At 39.1% G+C, this 24,176-nt stretch overlaps 1 protein-coding gene across 2 annotated transcripts in view; it reads right to left on the bottom strand.

The window, feature by feature from the left end:
- Positions 1–6,127, bottom strand: part of LOC117485939 (histone deacetylase 4-like) — a 164,002-nt gene extending 157,875 nt beyond the window's left edge. For both annotated transcript variants that reach the window (XM_034134645.1, XM_034134647.1), the window contains exon 1: positions 6,003–6,127. The gene's annotated coding sequence lies outside the window, so the exon portion shown is untranslated. The remainder of the gene's footprint in view (positions 1–6,002) is intronic.
- Between the last annotated feature and the right edge of the window lie 18,049 nt (positions 6,128–24,176).

Raw genomic sequence — 24,176 nt, 5'->3', positions numbered from 1 at the left:
CCGACTCCTAGACTCGGAGGAGCACAGGGATGTCAGTATTGTTTATGAAGCAGGGTATAGAAAATACATTATTGAAATGAATAGTATTTATTTACTTTTACAAACAGTGAGCAGCTGGGCAGCTGCAGCATGTGTATTGCAGGACATGTGTAAGCATGCAAGCGTCTTTGAGTTGTATAAAAGCGCTAGGCCTATAGGCTATAAATATAATGTATTATTATTATTAGGCCTATGTGTTGGACATGTGTGGTTGGACTCTGTCTCACAGGCAGGTTGCAGTGTAACATCAGAGGAGACTGGGCCAATTGTACATTCTCAAACTGCACCACATAGAACTAACTAAACAATGCAGAGATTATTTTTATATAATTGTATTCAATAACCGTAAGAAATTAAACAGTATGAAGTGATTTCTAAATAGGAATACAGATTTGACTTAATGTTTTCATAAATATGTTTTTCTCCCAGTTTGTCATGGGACTTATTTTTACCCTCTCAAAGAACCGAAAATAACCGGAATCGAAAAGCAGAACCGGAATCGTTAAAATCCAAACTATACCCAACCCTACGTATGTGTGATGCAGTAAAATCTTACCGCTCACTTACGTTAGCGGTGTCGTAAAAAACGTGGGAAAATGTCAAATACGTTGGCGAAGAAGAAGATTCCAGTGGCCCCAATTTTTGTCCATTCTGGACAAGTGAAAAATGTATTCGGACAAGTAAATTGCCAAACTCACTTGTCCATGGACAAGTACTCTCTAAAAACTTTTTCTCACACTGAGTTATGAGTGAGTTTAGGTGCCGTTTTAGGTTAAATTTTTTCGCTCGTGGCTAATTCAGAGGCTGAGTGTTAGCATTGTGGGTTTTTTTTGGGAAAAAAAATGTAAAAGATCAGTTAGCTGAGTTTCTTCCCGTTACATGGATATAAAACATTCATAGTTTATTAAATATTAAGATTCCTTAGACGTTGTTTCCTGCAAATGACGCGTTTATCCGCCCGGTACCGGGGGGGCGGTGCGTAACAGGTTAAAACCTGTCTGAAAATTAGTTGATCCGATTTTGGCCACTTTGTGATGTCACAATGTTTTTTTGGGTAGGGCAACCATTAGCCAATAACCAACCAAGGTAACACCCGCCCACCTTATCACCTGAATCTCCTCCTAGAGCACCATTATGTTTTTTCAAACCAAACAGCTTGCAGTAGAGTGAGGGGAGTGGCAGTTCATTTGCATTTAAAGCTACAGACAGAGAATCAGCACTTTTGAAACAGGGCTGAAACAGAGGGGTTGATGGGATGCTACAATGCATGATCTGTTGGGTATTTCAAACCAATAATATATTGTTGAAAAAGAGTATAATATGGGACCTTTCAAGATAACATATTGTATCAAGTTGTTCATTTTGCATAGATGATATTTGATCATTAATAATTTAATCGATATATCGTTTAAAAATGGATGTTAATCGCTAACACCCTACCCTCAGTTTGATTATTTCTCAAAATGTAAGAAATAGTAATAACATCAAGCTACCTGTTAATAATCATGCTTTTACAAAAGACAGTGTATCTTAATCAGAAATATCATATGCAAAGAAGTAGACCGGAAATTAGGGATGCTCCGATCGCCAATTTTGGGGCCGATCGCCGGAATCAGTATCGGCCGATACCGATCGCCAATCCGATCAAGTGGGCGGGGCCTATGGGGATCTTCTATTTAAAGTGATGTTTAAAACTCAGTTAATGGGGCTTCCACAAACAACAACCAACATAATTATTACATTCAAATGAAGTACATTATTCAAGTTTACATTAACTTTGGATAATAACACGGGAGAAATGAGCGGAAGCGCTCTCTTTTCCTCTGTACATGATGAAAGAAAACCACTTTTAATTCTTTCCTTTTGTTACAATATATTTTGTATGCCAAACACGCAAAGGCAGTTGAACAAATGTTTCCTCAATGATGGAAAACAGCGACGAAGCTCAGTCTGAATTTAGTCTACTGTAATTGATTCCATTGTTGTGGTGAAACCGCAACATCAGCAGTTGGATTCTAGCTGGGACCTTTGTTTCAAACACATTTCCTGATCTGTCTTTACTGTCAAATAAAGGAAAATGCCAGAACAAAAGGTACATTTTGGAGTATCACTTTAAATGTCTGGCCATATGCTCTTCAAAAGGCATTCCATGGGCAACTAATTACAATATAAAATCTTCTTACTGCATGTTAAATCTGACACATTAACCGTGGTAGGACTTGCCATTTATGCCGTGCTATTCAGTCTTATTACTTTGAGTAACAGCCCAAAGTCAACGTCTAAATGGGTCTGGATCTGTTATGAAATATATTTTTTAAATGTTGATCTGAAACAACTTTAATTACAAAGCTGGTCTGAGTGTAAATTATCTCAGACTGTGGTGGATGAAGAAGTAAAAGTAAAACAAGATGTGACAGAATAAAATTATAATGGGAGAGACATTATGCGTGGTGTAAAGTATGTACTGTCACGCTGTAAAGCAGAGAAGGGAAATTACTTTTCTTGCCAAGTAGAATTAAAAACTGCTCTTAAATATCCCTGTATTATTCTTGTTTAGGTAGAGAATATTACAAAATATTGTGCGATTAGATTTAACTCTACAATACTTTATGTTCAAGCCCCCAAATCTTTCTATAGCTGTGACACCAGTTTTAAATTGCAAGCATCTGTATACTCAAATTCTTAATCCCAAAAGACCACTAGTTCGATAAATGTGCTAACACAAGCAAAATTCAAACTTGACTGTTTCTTATATATACAGTGCTGATTCTGCTGAAGTCATAACGGCAAAAAAACACTGAAATACATTAACACAACATTAACACAACGCAATCAATCAATGTACCTTGGATTCATGAATCCATTGAGGTTTTCAACGTGTGACATCTGTGTTTTTCAAACTATTACAAATGTGATAATTCAATATTATTTAAATGTCACGTGTTACTGTTAGTCCCCACACTTAAACTGGAAGCGATTGTTTGTAGACTAAATGTTGTTACACTAATATTTAACTGCTACCGAATGTATTCTTCCCTTCACCATCAATAGCTACTGATATGGGATATATGGGAGCACAAAACTCACTAGTTACACATTCTATAAAAGGTGTGATCACTATTCAGAAAAGAGAACACAAATAATGACAACATTGTAATAGCAAGACAACTACTAGAATAAACATCACACAGAGTACTTTGAACTCTTGGTCTTTGTGTAGGACACTCCTAAGAAAAGGTTTTAGTCACACCGGTAACAAGACGCAACATTTCTTGTGGTTAAATTGCATTACAATCTATTTAACCACAGGCAGAGAAGGGGCAATCATGCCTAATTCATTTTTAAAGCTACAATAAGACAGAAGTAACCAGAGATAATCAAATAGAGTGGTGGAGTCCAAAAATCGGGAAATTAAATTAATTTCAACCGTATTTTAACGTTTTAAGCTTGAAAATGAAGCTTTTCTCGTTTTATTCTTTTGTTTTACTAAATAAAATACGCCGGTAAATACATCAGTCGTGAATGTCTTAGGCTTCTATGTGTCATAAATATGGCGTTTGCTAACACGTAACTAAAGGAAACTATTAAACGTCCTAAACTAGTCCTCCTTTAACGTAGCGGTGGTGTGACCGTGATGACATTTGTTTATAGCCTAACATTACTTCTACACCTCTGGCAATCGGACCTATGTGTGCTTGAATTTTTTTTATAAAAGTGGTGTAAGTATGTAGAGAATATCCTGCTGAACAAAACTTGTAAGTATCCAAAGGTTTAGTTTGGTACAGATGTTTTGTCCCACTATATTTCAAAATCCAATGGTATTGTTTTTGTCTAGGGAACCCTTGCACACTAATTATCACACTAAATCCCTCCTTTCTCAAACACTAAAGCGTGTCATATCACCAGCAGTTAAATGACAAAAATATAGGTGGTAATCACAAAAGAGATGCTCAGCTAAAAATAAAATATCACAATGTGGACAAAGAAAATCCTGTTATACTCCTGCTCCAATCAGGGTTCCTCTCTCAGCAGAGTCATCCTTTTAAGAGGAGCACCCTGAGCCAATTCTTTTTTTTTTTTTAAAGGCTGCAGTGACCTTGTTCCTGTGGGGCCTGGAGTTTACCAGCGTGAAACAGCAGTCCTCCAGAGCTTGTAATGCTGAGGGAATAGTTTCCACTAGTGAAGGCTTAAAGGAGTCTTAGCAGGGCAGAGGCACAGGCCTGCTACAAAGTCAAAAGTTAGCTTCCAATTTGCAGCGCTTCGGAGGAAATCTGAGAGAAAAAGATTTAATTTGCAGGTTTTTGCATCACTTGCTGTTGTAAAAGGGTATTAGACATCCAAATTAAAGCCTCTACATTATTTAAGACTCAATGCCTGAATAGTGAAACCTAATTAATTATATTAACAAATGCTTTATTTGCTGTGATTTTTTCATCAAGATAACGGTCTGGCTAAAAAAAAAAGAAGTAGACTCCAGTGACACAAAACTACAGATGTGTTAAATCTTGGTGAAATACAAAAAGGGGGAGGGCTTTCCCCCCCAAGACCATGTTCAATAAATTCCATATTTGGGATCAATGAAATACATCATTTTATATAACCCTAAATTCAAATATCAGAGAGGTGGACTTGTTTAAACTTGACTCGATAAACCCAGAGACGCGTAAGATCTTTTGAAACAAATGTATGAGTCAGAAAATGTACTACTTTTCATCTGGACCACATCAGACCAGGCCTCGGTCAATAATAGCTTCACATAAGCTATTTAAAACTAATAAAATATAACAAAGGTCCACAACTCCAAACTAAATCAAAAGCTTCTTTATGAAGTCCAGTTTTGACAAATGTAAATCAAGATTATTAATATAGACCTATATATGGTTGTCTGGATGAAGAACAGCAGTACATGGCTGTATTAGTTGGGCTTTCATGCATAAAATAAAGGTCTCAAAACTCTGAAAGTATGTTGAGACTTTAGCTATGACGCATAGGACAAAAAAAGGCAAAAAACACAGAAAGTTTAAAGCATTTAACATTAAGTTTCCTTCAACTTGCTGAATTTGAAGCTGTGAACTGGAAACTACCTCCAGCCTCGTCCTGCTGCTGCCTCTCTCTGTGTTTACACTTCATGCAGACACCAGTTTACACCCAACGCTGTGGCAGCGGCGGTTCAACCTCAGCACAAACCTCCATCATAGGCTACACACACTGCCTTCTCCCAATTACACACTCAAAAAAAGTACTGGTTGTGTTCGCAAATTTGAAGAAATGTGTGTAACTAGAGGATGTTCTTAAGATGAGCTAACGTGATATTGCTATGAGACAACGTTTATTGCACTACCAGGCTAACAGTTCCTGTTAACGTGTGACGTACCTTGCTGGTAAACACACGTCTGTAGGCTAATAAGTGACACAACTCCCCACTACATCTGGTAACTCTTTACACTAACCTCACACTTGGAAGGAAAACAATATGACACGGTATGCCGCTGTGCAAAACTCTCAACTGGAAAGTGAAGAGTTTGAAAAAGTATAAGTGTCCCGCTGATAATTAAAATAACACTTTTCCGACATGACAGCCTGTTTCAGACGAGTTTTAAACAATAAAGCTAGCTTAACTGTGCAATTAAAAGTCCTACTTTAATGTAGCCACTAAAGTGGCGGAGTAACACTGTTGCACAACTCGGAAAGGCGACCGTATTTTAAGTTCACTGCAAATTACTAATACTAAACGACAATGGCGGTATTGTGCAACACTTTCACTTTCATCCTGCTAACTATAAATCACGATAAAAACAGAAAAAAGTAAAGTGTAGCCGGATAACAGAACTCAGTCAGACTACGAAGAGGGAAAGCGCGAGACGTTCAAAATATAAACACACTTTCTGGTTCTCTCTTGACTTAAAGCTAAAGACACGACTGTAAAGGCTAGTTGTTTTGCAAAGACAGAAAATAAACAATACCTGAATTGAGCACCCTTTGGCGCAAATGGCTGGTTTTCTCCCGGTATCCAAGAGCATCCACAGGGCAGGGTTTTAGGACCCGTCGGGCGGTCGGTACTGTAGAAATCATTGAGCCAGCAGCTCCGCCATACTGATTTAATCACGTGTCCTACAGCCTCCTGTAGTTCCGTAGGGGGCGGAGCCTGCAGGACAGGATGACTGACAGCTGGAAGCATGTCTGTGAGTTGAGGCTCCATGAATAAAGGCTACTGACTGTCTTTTTCCTAGAAAGCATTAGGTCACATTGTGCCTTAGAAATGGTTTATAATTGTGGCGTTTCATTTCATTTTGCTCATCCTGATGGTCAACGGATGGTTCATGGTTTGATTCCCAGTTCACTTCTTGGGGACTGTCAAGATGTCTATGAGCAAGGCACCCTTATTGCGTCAGGGCGTTGAAAGATAGCAGCAGAGTTGTGCAAGTGTGTATTTCAAGTCTAATGTGTAAAGTTCCGGTTTACATGTGTGTATTTGTACTGTATACTAATAAAGTGAAACCAGACATTTCCAATGTGGGATTAAGAAGTATGTAGCCTACTATTCTTCTGTCTTCTGACACCTTGGTTCAATCTTGAGTATTTCTCCAAGACATTTAATAAGCATAAATAAGCATATCACAGTTAAAGTTCATAAAAACACATACTTACCTATTATTTATTAAATCTTCAGAAGTATACAAATATTAATAGGATCTCAATTACAAACAGCTAAATATTCACACCAGCCTCAAATCAGATATAATGGAGTCTTTTAAAAGCTTTATCATGGAAATTATTGATGAAATATCTATGGTATTGTCAACAAATTGCTGGGAACATGGATGCAAAGCCTCCATTGCTGATATAACATCTAAATGAAATCCAGCGTTAGTAAAATAGAATAATTTCCCATTCTGCTTACATTGCATGAATGCAATACAAGCAAACAACTCAGTGAGAAAAACGTAGACAAGAACACAGAAATCTCTCATGTTAAATAACCAAAACTGTTGCAACCCTCTGGCTAGTCAGTCATACCTCCTTTTGTTACACTTGGTGATTTCCAGGCAAGCTTTTTTAAGACTGACTTTCCACACCAGCAGAGAACATGTATCAACTTGTTGTGTTTATAGCCGTTTGTAAAAGCCACATATGAAGTATTTTTCTGTGTTTGTTACGGTACATGTTTTTGAGTCACTATAGGTGGTGGGCGTGTCATTGGATTTGTGTGGTGACGTTTGCGGTTATATCCGGTTGCTTTTACCTGCGCACTTTGTGATAGATGGAGGGGGAGTGAGCTGGAGAAGGACAATTTGTGTTGACCGCACGCATGCATGCACGCATAAAAGAATATACGCATACGCATATGGATATGGACTATTGAATGTTTGCTTTGGAAATAAAAGGTCAAATGCATACTGTTGGAAAGACTGAGTTTTTGCGCGTCCACAATGTTTTTCTCTTGTTTATCCCTCGCGGCACTTTGTTTGGAATATTACTGCCGCAATACCGTTGATGTAAGACTTAGGTGGAGGGATGAGATGAGAAAAGTTTTTTTCTAAATGAAGCACAACGTGTCACTTACAGTGGTTTTGCGTCACTGTCGGACCAGGAAATAACAACAGGCCTATGATTCCTGGAAAAGAGCCTTCCTCTAAAACCGGATTTATCTAAGATTGCTGAAAGATGTCATAATAAAATTTCTACAAGAATCTTCCAAAATTATGTTTTTCTTGTTGACCAAAATGCACTTTGAAATGCAGGATTTATTACCACTAGCTACTAATAAACAGCTTAATCTGTCTTCTTTCACTGAAGCATTATTTGGTGATTTTGATCACCTTTATTTTTGGTGTTAGCTTCAACACATTTCCTGTGAGTACAAAAACACAAAACAATTAGGCTTCAGGTGTAAGACTTTCATCACCGTCATTTACATGAAAATTGTTAATGCAAAAATGTTAAAGTCTTTCAATTCCTTCATACCTAGAGTAAATGCACATAGCTCCGTATATTTTGTCACACTTCTGTTCAATGCTACCTCTTTTATAACTGCAGAGCTCTACCACTTTAAGTTCAGATACAGTACACTGCATTTATTTTATTCACAGAGTAAATGTCCGAGTTGTTGTTGTTGCCTATGTTGCAAAGACAACCATACATTTGATGGTTTTGCCTTATAGCTTTTAGAGCCTACTAATGACAAATGTAGCAACTTAATCGGACAATCAGGGGAAACAGTAAGAAAGTGCTAGCTACATACAGTATATTCAAATAAGTTCCCAACACTGGGCACACTGCATTTTGTTGTCCAAGGTTTGCCGGATATTGAGCCTTCATGTCCAAGGAGATCATGACTGTTGGCTGACAGAATTGCAAATATAGTGAGTGAGGCTTGTAAATAATTCATCAATACGCAGACGATGTCATCATTCCACAGGAATTACACAATGCAATCAACATTTGTTTCATAATGATGAATTGCAGCAAAAACAAGTTTATTGCCACTTTAAGTGAGAACTTCCTCCATCAAACAGGAGCAGGTCTTTGATGTGGTCAGGCTTTCCCAACAGTCCCATTACACAATATCTGGCTGTTGCTCAATATGTGAAGCGCAATGAAAGTAAACACAAATATCCATCTCCTTGTTTTAATGTGGAATATCCATGATGCATGGTTCCGTGGCTGCCAACTAACTGAATGTGCCTCAGCTATTGTAAGCATAATCACAAGTAAGTCTTAATTAATGTTATTATAAGGAGACAGTTGGAGTAGTTTTTAAGCTGTTATTTTTAGAACACATGTACAGACAGTACCACAGTCCCTGAAGAAAGCCTTTAATTATCAAGTCACATCTTCCCCCAACTTTTAAGAAACAGTTGTCAGCATGGGGGCAGTAACACATATCTCGTAGCAAAGACATTACTGACAGGCGTTGCAAACAAAAAAGATGCAGTGAAAACAAAAACAGTGCACCATGGGGAAACAATTTTAATTAGGTGGATTGAAGAGAGAAATTAGTTGTGAATGTCTGGTTTTCATCACTTTGAAACACTATATCATCTGATTATTATTCAGGCACAATTTCTGGAGTTTATTACAGGGACATGAAAGGAGATTATAAACATATATCTTGTTATGATCAAAGCAGAACCTATGAAGCCATCGTCCTTGTAAAAGATATATAGACTAGTACGGTGGTACTTCAATTAATTCGACTTCCATCCCAAAAATATCAATGTTTATTTTATCATCTTTGCTTTTTAATGATTGTTTTTAAATGCCATTTTATAATGTGTTTCTGTTTTCCTTAATGCTCTTAATGTCTTTCATTGTTTGTAAAGCTCTTTGAATTGCCTTGTGTTGAAAGGTGCTATATAGATAAACTTGCTTTGCCTTGCCTATAGGAGAAGCACGCTGCCCTTTCAAATAACTGTCACTGTTGGCTCAGCTAGCCTTATTATAAGTGTTTTGTCAGTATATTTCAAATAACTAACTTAGCTATGTTAACTAGATAATTTACAGCAGATCTGCAATAATATCAGAAGGAATCATGTGATAACATTGTTTTAATAAGCCATTAAAACGTACATCTTAGGTTAGTTTCCAGTGACAATTGGCCGACTTTATAATCCCCGAACATCAACAAGCCCTCCGGTCCCAGTTGTGTTCATCACTTTTTAGTGTCACTGTTTCCGTTGTGATTTGAGTTTCTTGCAGCGCTTCATTTAAGCAGAGCTTTTAGTTAACGCAGCGCATGTTTCGTTAGGTTGGTGAATGTTTTCTAAGTGAGATGTGTTGGCAAGTTTGTGAAGACTTCAATTGCATGTGTTTTGGCTCATTTGTGTTTTCTTATTTGCATCGTTTTTGATACTGCAGTGCGTTTCTCCTGATGGTAATCTTTTGGGCTGGACATGTGTGCACCTGTAGACCACTCATTACTGAAAAGAAAAGATAAAAAAGAAAGATACTTGCTGATATACACTCTGGCAAAGAAATATTAAGAATTGCAGTGTTGTGGTATCTAAGTCCTTAAATCACTGCTCATAGTCAGTGTTGCAAAGAACTGCTGTAAATACTGCATAACTGTGGACTATATTAACGCCAAGCTCGAAAGGATGCTGCTACAAATTATGTAAACACTGGCACCATAGCTTTAAGAATGGGGGCACATCTAAAGAAAAAATGTAACAACTCAACCCGGTGGAGCCGTACTCTCAAGAAAACACTGACAGCATAATAAGCATCCACTCAAACAGGCCTGTCCACGACAGTAAGTAAAGAAAGCCGATTTGAACATAGATGGAACAACTAAACCCGGCCACTCTCTTCTCTAAAAGGATACCACTGACAACATAATAAGTATTCTCCGAAACTCCTCGGTGGCAGTGTGAAATGGGATGCATCCAGGGTTTATCTGCTGTAATGGAGGCAGATGCCATATCATGCAATATGATATACCATCAGCCCTATACAGAAGATTTTATTAGGACAATTTTCTTGTCCATCAACCATTACTGTAGCAAACTATATATAAACTATATCCCAAACAAGGATTCAAAATCGACTGTACAATTAAATTCTTGGTCTGCTTCAGTTTGTTCCATCTACAGAATTGCTTATAATAATATACGCAAATAGGCGGGGCTTGTTTTTGAGACTTATGTGCAGCTTGCACTATGGATTAGGCTCATACGTACCACACAATGTGAATTGTATGGTCAAGAAAATATCAAACTGATGGAGCACTGCTGGCTCCACAGAAAAAGCATTTCTCCGTGTTAGCACCAACATAGTATGTAGATTTACAATGTCACTCAATTGTCATCATGATTATTTATTCATTAAAACAGCCTCAAACATCTTCAGTACTTTTCAGTAAATAATGAACTATAGTTGGAACTTAAAGTGGAGTGTAGTAAAAACCTTTTCATTATAAACATTTAGAGCACTTCAATAATTTCTACAACATGTATATAAACAACACATACTGATATTCTGAACATCTTTGTTGACATTTCTACAAAGCATTCTTTAAAGTGTTATTATGGCAACTTCTGACTGAGAAAAGTGTGTTTTATTTTACATTGTACTGTAGGTGTGAATGACAAGAAGTTGAGACTTTGTTACCAGTGTTGACACTTGTCTTGTCAATTTTGTCAGGATAGGTGACACCCATCTGGGCTTAAGGAAATAGAGTGACAGAGGCTTCTGTTGGAAAATTGACTAACTGGGATTGGAGACAAAGGAGAAATGTAAATAAGACAAACCTGAATGCTGTCGTCGGTAGAGACCCTGCAGCTATGCTGTACAATTTGAAATTCTGTATTAAATCAGCAAAGCAATGTCAACATAAACCTGTAACCTCGCTGTCATGTGTGATACTTGCAGTGTCAATGTTGTGTCACAGAGCAGCACAGATGTTGTAAGTTGTCAGTGACCTGTCATTCAATCGCGAGTGGCTGGGGGCTGATAGTCAGACAAAAAAAGATTCTCTAAAAAGTTAATAATATGTTATTCATATTGATGGGCTTTGCTTTCAAGTTTTGGAACAGATAGAGACAAAGTTTCCCTCCCTCCAGAGGTTGTTTCTCTCCCCCCCTGCCTGAAACTTCTCCATTGGACTCCTTTTTTATTTCCCTAACATTGTGACATCAGTATGTAACCCTTGCCAGGGGCGGACTGGGACTGCAAATCAGCCCGGGACTCTCGACCGGCCCACTTCGGTACCGCCGGTCCACCTCGGTAAATTATTAAATTATCAACGGGGGGGTGTGCTAGTGACTTATCCAAGCGGCCCACCTCGGTGCCGCAAAGACATACCGCGAGGAAATTGTCGACGGGGGGGGGGTGCTAGTGACTTATCCGAGCGGCCCACATCGTCCGACCGGCCCACTTCAGTACCGGCCCATCGGGATTCGTCCCGATGGCCAGTCCGCCCCTGACCCTTGCGCTAAGGAGCGTTACATCTCTAAGAGGTTGACCTATCACAACAGAGCTGGCCAGCTAACCAATCAGAGCATACTGGGCTCTGGTTTCAGACAGAGGGTGAAAAGAGGTGCTGCAGCACAGGCACTATGAGAAAAATAAAGATCTTATACAGGTTCACAAATATGAACCTCAGAATACAAATATAAACCTGGAAATTAGCATAATAGGCACCCTTTAATGTGTATATAATGTATTCCTCCATCCGAGAAATGTATGAAATATCACAATGCACACTTGCTACAATGTATTTTTGTGTTTTTAAAGAGAAATAAGGACTGCTGCAATGAAAATGAACTTACAGTAAGAGGGAGTTAGGGGATCAAAGTGTTGTGTAAAGTTCATTGGGGATTTGACAAACAGCTGGAATGCATAAGATCATGACATCATGACCTCAACTTGTGACAAACGACAGAAATCCAAGACAAAGCCCCTCCTTAGTGAATGTTCTCATTACTGTCATATGACTAGTTTTATGTATTTAACATACGTTTATCATTTAATTCTAAACATGTTAAGGGCTGTTAATATACTCAGTGACATAACAAAGAATAGAAACTGTAATCCAGAAACAGATCTTAAATCTTTGGCAGACAGAACAGAATATACAAAACTGCACTAAAAAACAGAGGCTTTATTCTAGTTTGTTCAATAAAACAAAATGCATTGTATCTTAATTGTACAAATACAAAGAAGCCACAACAAATTCCTCTCTACTAACAGAAGCTGCTCGGAAACCCAAACACTGTCAACAATCCTCCAGAAATGCCAATACAGGCCTTTTAAAACACCTGCTTCATCAAGTCAGCTGCTTTTCCTCCAAACACGACTGGTAATTCTATTTGAGTCATGCAAGATCTGCAGGAAATACACACTGCATGCCTTTATTGTAATATTGCTTTTGACAGCATTCGATGGATTTCCTTTCACATTCTGACGGGAAGATCAATTCCTTCCAATCCCACGATAGCTGAGAATTCTCTAAAGAGCACAGCATTATCTTTAAGGAGATAAGCAAACGTTGGCACATTTACAGGCTGCAATATGGCACTCATGATAAACAGATGAAGTTGCTGTTACTGCGATAAACTGCTGCGAGAAAACAGGGGTTTTCTTGTAACCCTTTTGGAATAATCTAATAATGTTCCTCTTTTCCATTATCTTATTTCATTTCAAGACTTCAGCCACGCACAGAAGAAGGGAAAAGGCTAACAGGGCGTGTGTTTGTGCATCCAGCTAACTTAATTAAGGCCCAGGGTTTTTAGTCCTTTCTGTCGTGAATGCTCAGCTCATTGATTCGGCCCAGTGGTTGAACACAGAGACAACTTTCTTCTAGACTGAAGTGATTTATTATCCAAGATGGGGAAAAGCCAAGGTTTATTTTGATAGGGCAATTGATACTGCGGGAACCTGAAACAAATCTGAAGGCTGCAAGTTTTTCTGCTGTCAGATCAGGAATTGGTAAAGAACACAGAAAACATTTCATGTATCAGGGACCTAAACACAAATTCCATAAAACTCAAAATCCTTAACGCTATATTTGATATTAATCTTTAAAAATCATATAGTCATATATATGTAATAATATATTAAATAGTCCAGTTTTCCGCAGAATGTGTACTGTTACTTTTAATAATTTTGGTACATGTTGCTAATAATACTTTTGACTGTACTTTTAATGAAGTTAAATTTAGAATATAGGAATTTTACTGGTAATGGAGTATTTTAACAATCATTTATTGGTACTTTTACTCAAGCAAACAATCTGAATAGCCTACTTATTCAACCTTTTGGAGATATCGGCCATAGACTGCAAGTAGCTTTTGGTTCTCAAAGTGGCATAGAAAATACATTTGTAAAGCCAACAGCAATGACTCATTTTATCTAACAGAACTCTACCGGCGTATTGTATCACTGTTCAAAAGGAAGCGTGCATCTACTCATGAACCAAAAGACTTTGCTAGTAGTTTGGTAGAAAGCAAATATTTCCTAAATGAAACTGTTCACAACTGTTTCTCTGGATTATCTTGAGTAACAGTCTCCTGATTTTTTAGAATGAGACGTTGGTTTTGAGTATTGGAGAAAAGGGGGATATCTCTACGACCAACACTCTACAATTTGCACGTAAACAATCCAGAGAGATAAAGAACACTAACGGCCCGTCCACACAGCGGCGTGCGTTGTCGCTTGCCGGCGGGCATGTCTGAAGCTAGACCAACAATCAATCACCTGAATCTCCCGCCCCGGACACACAAGCAGCGGTTTGATTGGCTAGAGCTTGTACTGGCATATGATTGGATTGGCTGACGCTTCCGTAGAAGCTTCAAAAGTTGAACATTGCTCAACTTTTGCTGCAAGCAACGCGAGCAACGCGAGCAAAGCTACGCTTCGCTCCCACAATGCAGTTCGGCGAAGCGTGACGTCACCCCATTCAAAGTGAATGGGCTGAAGCGTTGAAGCTTTAACGCACGCCGCTGTGTGGACGGTCCGTAAAGGTAAGGAAATGTGTTTTCCAACACACTTTCCCTTTAAATCTTCACTTCCAATCACTTCCATTTCCTTATTGTGACCTTATGGCCTGTGGGATGAAACTGTCCCTGAGTCGGATGGTCTCTGTCCTGATGCTGCGGTACCGCCTGGCAGACGGCAGCAGAGATGTAGATTCAAAGCAGGATTAATATAGAAAATAATGTAATGCAATGCAAATCTAATGACTAGAGCAATATAATGCCACACATAACTGGTTTTGGGTGTAATATGAGGGTTTTCTAGTGCCTTAGGTTCAAAGAGATAACCAACAGGAGATAGCAACAGCTTGCTGTGTATCCTTCCTCCACAGTTTAAGGTGTAGTAAGTGGATAAGAGGGATTAATGGTATCCAAGCCACAACTCAGCAGCCAATCCTGTTAAACCCAGCCAGGCACGGTGGCAGTAGTTCAGATGCGTATGGCTTCAGGATCCCTCGTGGGTCTCCTGATGCTGAGGATCCCTCAGATGAGTGTTATCGTGCCTGCATGCGTATGTAGCATATCCCCAATGTATGTTCCCGTGTGTTTCTCTCTCTTACTCTCCATCTCAATATTTCAGTGCAGTTCACCGGAATATGTTGGCATTACGATGCACACGTACACATGTTCGGTCTTCAATTTCCCCAATAGGATTTCTTTAATGTTCTTCATTCTGGAAGTTTTTACTGGGAGCCAGTGGTTTTCCCGCCAAATTATGAACTTGTGTCTCCTCCTTTCAGGTGATTTAAACCAGTATAAACACACAAAAACTGGATAAAGCAGTTTGATTTTAAAAAATCCAAGTTTTCAAATGCTCTATATGTTGTTTGGCAGATAACGAACATCCCGGATGGACCGCTAGTAAAACTGCCACTGATGTTTCCTTAACCTGTTTCTCTGATAATTTGCGACCAATTTGCTGTTCAGCACACATAGAATCGAGGGGCTCTGGGTTTTTGCTATTAGTTTAAGATCCAGATGCCAGGTGACTTAAATGCTTTGGTTAATATATATAGGTAATATAACTTAAGCAGTGTATTATAAAGACTATAAAATCTTTAAACTAGATATATTGTTGACAGCTTCCGGCAGACAACAACAATGCTAACGAATTCGGATATGTTGCTAATTCTGGTGACCTAAGGAAGGTACCTTGGTTAAAATAACCCAGTTCTCTATGTTAAAACGTTTGGAAACAGGATAACACAACTCAACGAAAATATAAAACATTTGTCTAGTTATTTACAGGCATTGTATACCTTTAATATTCCTCCTTTATCTGTTATTCTTTTGACATGCCATGTTATCTGTCAACCCAGTCTCACGGCATTTCGTGTTAATAGTCACGACATTTAATCTATTGATTCGTGTTCACCAACACGATTTTCCCCTTTTTTTCCTGTCACACAGAATGATTTTAAAAGCAATGTATTTCTATTGGTAGTATGTTTCGTGCCTGCAACACTTATTTTTGTCCGGTCGGGTCTTGGAAGACCAGAAGCTGTGTGGTTCATAAAAACATGTTCTTACTCAATATCAGGCCACGATTATTGTTTTTAATTTTAAATCGTATAATGTCGGACTTTTTTTATCGTCAGTGAGGAAAAGAAATGGGGCTCAGAGCCTCAGAATACTGAAATCTGTATTTTTTTAATCTTTTTTTCCTTCTAATCTGTTATTCTTTTCTAAATAACACACTGTTATTTACTCAACAATAACACACAATTATCCTTGTTTTTATTTATTTGTTTAATTCTATAATCTCGGGCCTTTTTGGCGTCCGTCAGGAACTGAATTTCAAAATAAAATAACCGGAAACAGATACACAGCCACTGAACTGATTACCCAAGATCCTCAGCTATGGTTTAAGCTTGGTGATTGGATGTTTTAGCCGCAATGCACGTTGAGATATGGTGTTAATGAGATATGAAATCCGAAAAACATTTAAAAAAAAAAAGAAAATAATACTTTAATCCGAGTGTGCTTGCTTTTCTCTTTGAAAGTCATCACATAACGGCATTGTAATACACGGTTCGGCTGCATTAAATATTGCACATCTGTCGTAGTTACTTATTTATAGAGCCCTGATTAGAAGACTTCTGGACAAACAGGAAGCACTGCCACCAAAACTGAAAACGTGACGTGGATCATAAATATATCAGCAATTAAACAACATCTTACATTTCTCTTCACACAATACGTCTCCTTGCAGTATCAATACTAATTCGGCTGACTTTTATATTTGATCCAATTGGTAGATAGGTGATATTTATACCATAACGGTGCACAGCTGATATAAAAGGACTTGTAGTTTTTAAAGATATTACTGATTTTCTTTGAATATAAGAATATAAATACTGAGTTGAGAGAATAGTCAGGGGTTTTGGGTGATGGGAGACACATCTATGGAATCAGAATTCCAATAGCTTACCATTAAATGACGGATATAGAGTGGCGAAGTCACGCCCACTTACTTCCGGGTAATGGGACCTTATTTCGGAAAAATTATGCATTGAAGTCAATGGGGAGAGAAAACTTATCTTTCGATCCCGTTTGAATTGTGCCATGAATTACACATATGATGTTTGTCAATCTTAAAAAATAATTTCCATGTCAAAAAAGTCACAGTTTGTCGTAAAACTGTTGAAATATAAGACTATGAAAAATACGTAACTAGAAAGACTACAAATCCCAGAGTCGCGTAAGTGATGTCACAATTGTTTTCCTCCACCATTCAGATACCTAAGATCAGCGCAATATAGATATAATCTATCTATATGGCGCTGGCTAAGATAAGATAACTTTAACAAGATGCCTGTGTGCTTAGTACCAGGTTGTTATTATACCAGTAATGGGTCTTGCTCGTTCTTTTGCTTCCCGTCTGATGAAAGGACCAGGAGTGGCTTGATCAAGTTAGCTACCTAGCTAGTAACTAGCACGTTAGTTAGCATTACAGCCTTGTCATTTTTATTAGCCTTAACATGAAGTAACATTAAGTAACCCAAAATGTTAAACAGTAAGAGTAGTAGTCATATTTCGTGAACCCTTTGAATAGTACTGTCACCAGTGTGATCATTCTATAATACACCATTTAAGCCCGGGGGAGAAATGCTAACGCTAACGTTAGCATCGGCGATCTTCTCTACTTCATCTGCACAAATGGTTGACATTAAACATTAAAACGACCAGGCAGTTCAGAGAGAATCATAGGAAGGCAGGCAGGCAGCTTTGCATGACATTCTTCAGGACGTGTTTCATTGTGGTGATAGTGAGGATAGTCAATCGTTTTGTTGACAAGACAGTAGTGACGGCCATCTTGGTGACGTGTGTTGTTGACCAGAGATGTAGTTCATTGAGCGTTTCACACAAACAAATGTGTTACTTCACAGTTTTACGACACTTTTTTTTTTTTTGACTTGCAAAATTATCTTTTAAATTGACAAACATCATATGTGTAATTTGTGGCACAATTCAAACGGGATCGAAAGATAATCTTTCTCTCTCCATTGACTTCAATACATAATTTTTCCGAAATAAGGTCCCATGGAGGTCCACCGGAAGGGGAGGGACTTCGCCACTCTATACCTTTCTGTCTGTGATGTTTTACAAATCAGATATTAATGGGCTTTTTTGGCGTCCGTCAGGGACTGAATTTCAAAATAAAGTAACAGGAAACAGACGTAGGCCTATATGGGACATTTCGAGCATCATTGCGATACACACCCACTGAACTGATTACCCAAGATCCTCAGCTATGGTTTAAGCTCGGTGATTGCATGTTTTAGCTGCAATGCACGTTGGGATATGGTGTTAATGCGATATGAAATCCGAAAAACATTTCGGAGTTTAGGATGGCCGAAGGCACTACACCAGTGGTTCCCAAACGGTGGGTGTTTCTCAATCGCGAGTAAAGCTGCTTCAGAGCCACTATTTCAAGCATACTACGTCATCGAGTGCCGCCGAAGTACTGTTCCAATCTCCAGCATACTTGGAAATCTACCATGCCCGGCGTACTCCGTTTGGAGAAATATCGAGGCTGCACATGAGTAGACTCCGCGGTCTTAAAATCCCCACAATGCTTTGCGCACGGACCAATTTCCCCAAATCTGTGGCGGAAGATGTAAGGCGGGGCCTCTCATATGACGCACACCTGCACACTTGCTAGCGTGTTCCACACTTCGTTTTCCGAATGCCAGGAAGTATTCTTGACTCGCTTCTGAAGCAAGATGCTCGGCAGACATGTGCTACCAAGCAAGCGTACTCGCGATTGAGAAACACCCGGATTTTAAGACCGCGGAGTCTACTCATGTGCAGCCTCGATATTTCTCCAAACGGAGTATGCCGGGCTCGGTAGATTTCCAAGTATGCTGGAGATTGGAACAGTACTTCGGCGGCACTCGATGACGTAGTATGCTTGAAATAGTGGCTCTGAAGCAGCTTTACTCACGATTGAGAAACACCCCCGGTGTGCCGCGGCACACTGGTGTGCCGTGAGGCAAGTCCGGGTGTGCCGTGGGATTTTGTGACAACCATACATTATTATTGCAATATACAACTACACAAAAAATAATTATTTTTTAATTTACTATATCAGTACTTTTTATGCACTCATTTCATAATACAGAGGCAAACTCTATACCTAAAAACAATTCTTTAAAAAAAAATCCTCACAGAACCCCATATTTCGCTGTTAACGCAGTTGCAGGTGGGAATTATAAGACCGTAACACATCGAAGGCTGAAGGACAAACTGGAGCCTCGTCTCAATACCCCTCCTCGACTCCTCCTTTCCCTCACTCGCGTCCCTTCCTTGCGTCTTAGCTCCGCCTCCGTAAAATGCGAGCGAGAGACACGAGGAGGTGACGCGAGGACAGAGGAGTCCTCAGGTATTAATTGGGATGTCCTCGTTCACTCAAACGTCACTCTTAAACGACGTCTGTTAATGATGACATATGCACAGCTGTATCCCCTCTCATTGGGTTTAACTGAATAACCCCTTAGAACCGGCCCATTTATTGTTAAATATGTATTTAAATTATGAATCTGTCTCTTTTTAGTCAAGGAATTCAATGTATGATGGTTGGTCCTGCTTTTGTGTTCCGTTTTGGTGTAAAATGTACATTTTAATAAAATTATAATTATAATAATGTGAAAGCCTTTACTCTGAAAATGTGTGTCCTGTAGATCCCCACATTTACCACAAACCCACATTCACCACAAACCCACATTCAGGACTGTGCATTTTAAACAATTTAACTCCTGAATATCTTAACACAAAACAAAACAAATAATTTGTATTTATCAAGATCTAGCCATTTATGAAATAGCTTTCTTAATAGCTATGTTTTAGTGACGTTCAAGATCATTAAACATGACTTAAATTGTTAGTATAACCTTAAGAAATGAATTGCACATAATAATTCCCACAGAGCTGTGAGCACTTATACATTTATGTGACGCTTTTCCACTCATTCTTCCAGTTCTCCGTTTTCCTCTGTTGAAATCGACCAGCTGTGAAGGTGGGGGCGGGGCTTTTATACGCGAGTAGTGAAAACACTTCCGCGTAGTCTGCTCTCGTGTATCCTCCCTTTCGTCTCCTCCCGCACCCCTCCTCCCTCACCCCTCCTCGACTCCTCCGTGTGCATTTCAGCTATTGGGACGTCCTTCAAAATGGCGTGTCTTGATCGATTTCCGGGTCAAGTCCCGGAGGAGGGGAAGAGAGGAGTCGAGGAGGGGTATTGGGATGAGGCTAGGGTGTTTCTCAATCGCGAGTACGCTTGCTTGGTAGCACATGTCTGCCGAGCATCTTGCTTCAGAAGCGAGGCAAGAATACTTCCTGCCATTCGGAAAACAAAGAGTGGAACAGGCTAGCAAGTGTGCAGGTGTGCGTCATATGAGAGGCCCCGCCTTACATCTTCCGCCACAGATTTGGGGAAATTGGTCCGTGCGCAAAGCATTGTGGGGATTTTAAGACCGCGAAGTCTACTCATGTGCACACTCGATATTTCTCCAAACGGAGTACGCCGGGCTCGGTAGATTTCCAAGTATACTGGAGATTGGAACAGTACTTCGGCGGCACTCGATGACGTAGTATGCTTGAAATAGTGGCTCTGAAGCAGCTTTACTCGCGATTGAGAAACACCCACAGTGTAACTTTTTTTCAATAAAATATTAAAGTCTTCCAGTCCGTGACTTTTACTGAAAGTGTGTTATGTAGCACCCTATGTTGTTAAAAATTGTCAATATGAAGTCAGATTGAAGAAATCGCCCAAAAAATTGCCATGTATACCTATTTCCGCCCAGCGGGTCATATTGACCCCACCCCTTTTCATATAAACATGACGTGTTGCTATAGCAACGCCTTTTGTCTACTGCGGTTCCTTATAGATTGAGAGATAGATTGAGAGAGAGAGATAGATGGATAGATATATTGATAGATAGTTATAGAGAGAGAGAGAGAGAGAGAGAGAGAGAGAGAGAGAGAGAGAGAGAGAGAGAGAGAGAGAGAGAGAGAGAGAGAGAGAGAGAGAGAGAGAGAGAGAGAGAGAGAGAGAGAGACAGTCTGTAGTGAAGGAGTGCGCTCCCGCTCACGGGAGACTGCTCGCGCTGCGCTCCGCAGCAAACAGCTGTGGGGCAAGTTGAAAGTAGTTATGCTGGCCGGTGTCTAAATAATGCTTCCGGGCCAGCGGGCCATTTATAATGTCGAGCCCTGAGAGTCCACAGATTATATTGGTATACGTTTCATCCCTGTGCGATCAAAACTCACTGTTCAATAAAAGAACATTTCACCTTGAAAATCAATGCATTCTAGCGGGTCAATTTGACCCAGGTGGCGGTTTTAGGTATAAAAAATCTCTGGCGGTTCTAGTGTTAAAACAGAGAAACACGCAAGAGGGAAAATGGAGCGCTTTCTTGTGCGGAGCAAACCACCAACCACCAGTGCAGAGACTGCCGACAACCCACCACCGAAAGAAAAGAAGAAAAAAACTGTCAGCAGACAGTATCATGAAAGTTACCTGTCTTATGGCACTGCAGGCGAGCGGCAGATTTTCCCTACAAATAGACGAATCTACTGACATAAGTGGTGCTGCCCAACTTCTGGCAAACGTCAGATATGTTGATGCTGACTCTATCAAAGAGACGTTTTTCTTTTGCAAAGAAATGGAAAGCCATACTACGGGCGAAGAAATATTCAGGGTAACTAATAACTATTTAAAAGAGAACAGTCTGACCTGAAATAGTGCGTCAGTCTTTGCACAGATGGTGCGGCAAGCATGACGGGGAGAGTGAAAGGATTTATTGCTAAGGTGAGAGCACAAAACCCACATATCGTGACAAACCACTGCATTTTGCATAGAGAGGCATTAGTTACCAAAACCATGCCAGTTGACTGAGGTGCTGAATCAGGCTGTGCAGATGGTGAATTACATCAAATCAAGGCCCCTGAAATCTCGCCTCTTCTCCCAGCTGTGCGCCAAGATGGGAGCCGACCACCAAAGCCTGATCCTCCACAATTTTTAATTTTGTGACCTGTCTGGTTTAAATTAGTGTGTTGCTGCTTTGATGAAGCCTAATTTGATAAAGTTTCAAATTAATTTCTGAAATATTTCGTTAATAAATATTTCATGAGTAATATAGTTGTCTTTGTCACATTTGATTTGGCATTAGTAAATAATTATGCACATTTACAGATATTTTACATGATATGAGTGATAACACGTGTTATAAGGGCTATTTTGCACAATAGGTGTGCCTTGAGATTTTTACTTGTCCTTTGGTGTGCCTTGGGCACAAATAGTTTGGGAACCACTGCACTACACTACCCATAATCCTCAACTATCATTTGGGACTACAGTCCTGTTGCTTGACAAACCCCGTGATTAATCTTCAAGCTCTGGGATTGGATGTTGGAGTGGCAGTGAGCCAAGGTTACGCCGAGCGTCAAACAGCACTTTGAAATGGAACGAAATCACGGCAGACTATCCAAAACTGGACTCGAACGGGACCAGCCCCACCCCAGAACTACACATGCTGGCTATTGTGTTTCGCAAAATGTTCTATGGGACGTCTCTACTGGGAACGTTTTCGTTTTCCCCACAATTAAAAGTTGCCAGTATTAAACACATTGGTGTTATCACATTTAAAACATATAATTAATAAATGGGTGAACATCGCTTGTGTCCATAATGGGCAGCATTAATATATACCCACATGACAGCTCATTGTTACTTTGTAATTCTACTCCACTACAATTCAGAGGTTAACCTGGTATTTTTACTCCACTACATTTATTTTAGTTACTTTGCAGATTCTGATTAATGATGTGAAATATAAACAACCCTTAAATCAGACTTTAGTTACACCTGAGTAAAATTCAGGGAAGGTGATTGTCAAGTGCCAACAATCAGGTGAGATATTAGTTGGTGCTTGAGAAGACTAAACATTTATCTGCAGATCCCTATAAAGTATTCAGTACTCGTTATTCTCTACTAATAGTTCATTAAAGACTGTATATGGCTATTTTGCACATCCCTTTCAAGATTTCAAGATTTTCAAAGGTTTATTGACATCATACAACTACGATGTAGTTATGCAATGAATGAAAAACTTGGGTCGCAGGTTCCTCAACAGTGCATTACAAGACATCTATCAATATGTGTGTATACCTCCACCATTAAACTGTCATATTCTGCACATTTCTTATACTATCTACATACATCTTATAAGAGTATAATTCATATGTATAATATCAGTTAAAATAAGTGCTTCAACATAGTTAACATTGCAGGAAAGCAATATATTAGACGTTAAGTACTTTGTCAGGCTTAATATTTATCTGTAGATACCCCCAAAGCTTTTTTCTTATTTAAAAGAAGAACTTAAAGGTGGGGTAGGTAATTATGGAGAAACCAGCTCGAGTGCGCCAGAATTTGAAAATACACAGCCGGAAAAAATCTGCCACTTCCTTAGAGAGCCCCTCCTCCAACACACACAAACGTGCACATGACCAATGAGGGCACGAGATAAGTTTGTGCACAGATGGAAGGCTGACAGGCAGGTAGGCCATCCAGTTACTTTAGCTGGGCCGGCTAAAATGATTGGTCGTGCTTTTTACAGTATTACGGCTTCCACAGATGACATTTTTTTATGGATTTTTTGTCAAAGCACTTAAGATATTCATTGCTATCATTGTTAAGAGCATTCCATGGAATATAACAAAAAGTGTATCTCGAGCCGGTTTCTCAAACTTACCTACCCCACCTTTAATGTTTAAATAAAGGTTAATTCGTTGTTCTGTTTTGCACATCCTCCTATTAATATCTTTGGACGTCCGGCACTAAACTGTATTGTAGAGATCACTTATAGTATCTTCTTGATTTTTTATATTCTATATTTCTATCATTGACCTTCTACTTTCCCCCTATTTTGTATGTACTCTTAATATTTTTTTCATCAAATATAACATATTTAAAAAATAATTCAATAACGTGCTTTAACCACTAGGTGCACACAAGGTACACACAGCATACAATGCTATAATTTACTTTGTATTATTAGTGTAGGACACTTATGTATGTATAACATCTGAAGATGTGTAGTTTTATTCATGTTTTCAAATAATTTTACACAATATTGCTATATTATTTCACATGTTTTACTTCTA

The sequence above is a fragment of the Trematomus bernacchii genome, unplaced genomic scaffold, assembly GCF_902827165.1.
Source record: "Trematomus bernacchii unplaced genomic scaffold, fTreBer1.1, whole genome shotgun sequence".
Classification (NCBI taxonomy): Eukaryota; Metazoa; Chordata; class Actinopteri; order Perciformes; family Nototheniidae; genus Trematomus; species Trematomus bernacchii.
This window is presented reverse-complemented; position numbering and strand designations above follow the sequence as displayed.